We start from the raw sequence: 2,847 nt of genomic DNA, 5'->3' as shown, positions 1-2,847 counted from the left end.
GGCGGCAGCATGCACTCCTGGGGGGCACAGGGGACCTGCCCCCCAGATCTGTGTGAGGGGCAGGGGCAAAGTGGGTGTGGGCTTGTGCTCCCTGCCATGCTGCTCTCTCCCGCCGCCTCTGCAGAGCAGTGTTGGAGCCCAGCGCAGCAGGGCACAGCGGGGAGATGCATGAAAGCTGCCTGCCACTCTGAGCTCCCCACTGTCCTGGCCACACTTCCCCTGCAGGCAGTGGCAGCAGCAAAGGGCACAATCCTGTGCTGCTGCCCACACTGCCCCCATGCACACAAGGAAAGTGTGACCAGGGCTGTGTGGAGCTTGCAGTAGCAGGCAGCTTCCCTGTGTAGCCCTTCTGTGCACTGCCACTCCGGGCGCGCACAGTATGCTCCAGAGGGCCTGTCGGAGGGCAGCAAGGCTGGGAGCACAGCGTGTGCAACCCAGAGTGGCAGCGCACAGAGGGGCTGCACAGGGAAGCTGCCTGCCACTACAAGCTCTGCGCTGCCCTGGTCATACTTCCCCTGTGTGCACAGAGGCAGTGTGGGCAGCAGCACAGGATTGTGCCCGTCACTGCTGCCACTGCCTGCAGGGGAAGTGTGGCCAGGACAGCGGGGAGCTCAGATTGGCAGGCAGCTTTCATGCACCTCCCTCCTGTGCCCTGCCACATCAGGTTCCACACTGCTCTTCAGAGGCGGCAGGGGAGGGCAGCATGGTGAGGAGCAGCGCTAGCACCTGCTGCCTCCCCTGGGTCTGGGTCTGGGAGGCAGCTGGGGCCAGCGCAGAGAGGCAGCAGCTGTTCGTAGCGTCCCAACTGCAGCTGGCACAGGCTCTGGGTAGCTGCTGCCAGCCACAGATCCTGGGCTGCTTGCAGCAGGGTTTGCAGCCTCCCAGCCACCTGCTGGGAGCAGCCCAGGCTCCGTGGCTATCTGCAGCTACCCAGAACCTGCAGAGCCCCAGGCTCCGGGAAGTCAGCAAGTGCCGGCACTACACCCACTGGGGCCAGAGCCAGGGCAGGGAGGTAACAACTGTTTGCAGCCTCCTGGCTGCAGCTGGCCCAGACTGAGTAGCTGCTGCCAGCCACGGATCCTGGCAGTGACAATGTGTAGGGGTTGCACAGGGGTGCATGTGCATCCCCTGAGAGCACCGGTGCACCCCCTGACTGGCCACGCTTCCCACTTAGGAGATCAGTAAGGGGGGCAGGCGGGAGTGCCAGTGCCCCCCCTGCAAGTGCTGGCCAATCACTGCAGCTGCTTCTGGGAGTGGCTGCGGCTGCTTCTGGGGATGGCTGTGGCTATTGGCTGGTGCTTGTTCCCAGAAGTGGCCACAGCCACTCCCGGAAGCAACTGCAGCAATTGCAGTGATCAACCGTTGTGGGATCCAGTTGGCAGGATCGCCCATGGGGGTCCCCCCCCTTTCCGGTCAGCAGAACTGGTCTCAGGGGGAGCATGTGACCCCCCCAACTAAGGCAGCACCAGTTGCCCATGGATCCTGGGCTGCTTGCAACAGGGATTTGTATCTGTGGCTATCAGCAGCTACCCAGAATCTGGGCAGGCTGCAGCTGGGAGACTGCAAACTGCTGCTGCTTCCCCACCTCAGCCCCGGCTGTCTCCAGGCCCCGGACTCTGGGAAGACAGCAGGTGCTGGTAGTGTGCCCATCAGGGCAGGGGCCAGGGCTGGGGCAGGGAGACAGCATCTGGTTGCAGCCTCCCAGCTGGGAGAGAGCAGCCCGGGCACCATGGCTGGCAGCAGCTGCCTAGAGCCCAGGTTGGTGGTGGCGTGCTGAGCAAAATGGCCTTGCATGCCATGCTTGCCACACATGCCGGGGGTTGCCAACCCCTGCTGTAGGAATAGAGAAGAGTCAAACAAAATTAAGGTGATGGCATATCAGCCATCTCTTTAGAGGGGGTATCCAAATTCCAAGACCAGCAATGAGCTATTAATGTGTTAGAAGACAAGAGGCAGACAAGGTTCTTTGAGTAAATGTGATGTCTTTTATTAGACCAACTAAATAGCTGGGAAAAAATTGTTTCATAGTTTCATGGTTGTAGGGTCAGGAGGGACCTGAGCAGATCATCGAGTCTGACCCCCTGCCATGGCAGGAAAGAGAACTGGGGTCAAACGACCCTGGCAGGGTGTTCATCCAACCTCCTCTTACAGACCCCCAGGGTAGGAACCAGCAGCACTTCTCTTGGAAGTTGGTTCCAAATCCTGGCCGCTTGAGTACAAACACCCTTCTTCAGGCAGGGCTTTATTGCCTTGGCCCTGTCTGTCGTGAGCCAGGGTTCCAGCCAATAGAAAGACAAGCGACAAAGCTTTCTCCTTAAATCAAATTGCAGTACCTTTTTGGCTGTTTTTTAGCATTCTGTATATATATAAAGGGCTTAGTCTGTCTGCCTGTGTGTCTGTCTGTCCATAACGCTTTTGGCCAACTGTGCGTGTGCTGCCGAGAGAGCGGGTGGCGACTGGCTGTACAGGTCTGGGCTTTGTGGGCCCAAGTTTGAGCTGCTGCCGTGGAAGTTTGTGGCAGCAGTGAATATGTCCTGGCTGCCTGAGCAGTGGGGATTCGCCACACATCCCTGCCTGAGGGTGAAGGGGGTGGTCACAGTAGTGGCACACCCCCCCCGCTGCCACCTGTCACTGATGCCCCCCAAAACAGCCAGCAGGGAGGGAGGGAGGAGAGCAGGGTGGGAGGAGGCAAAGATGGGGGTCACGGTGGTGGCTGTTGGCAGGGCCATGTGGCGGGGAGGGAGGGAGGGGAGCAGGAAGGGGGTCCCGACGACAGCTGGCAGGGCGGGGGAGGCGTCAAGGAGGGAAGGAGACTGTGTGGGCCTGGGCAGGCAAGGGTGGGGGGAG

The 2,847-nt window shown here is 60.5% G+C and overlaps 1 protein-coding gene across 4 annotated transcripts in view; it reads left to right on the top strand.

Annotated features, from left to right (window-relative positions):
• Positions 1 to 2,847, top strand: part of TMC5 (transmembrane channel like 5) — a 30,542-nt gene that overhangs the window by 6,908 nt on the left and 20,787 nt on the right. The window lies entirely within an intron of this gene.

The sequence above is a fragment of the Crocodylus porosus genome, unplaced genomic scaffold (genome assembly GCF_001723895.1).
Source record: "Crocodylus porosus isolate Cpor-Errol unplaced genomic scaffold, CroPor_comp1, whole genome shotgun sequence".
Taxonomy (NCBI): domain Eukaryota; kingdom Metazoa; phylum Chordata; order Crocodylia; family Crocodylidae; genus Crocodylus; species Crocodylus porosus.
The sequence above is the reverse complement of the archived record's forward strand: the minus strand, read 5'-3'. Positions and strand labels throughout refer to the sequence as shown.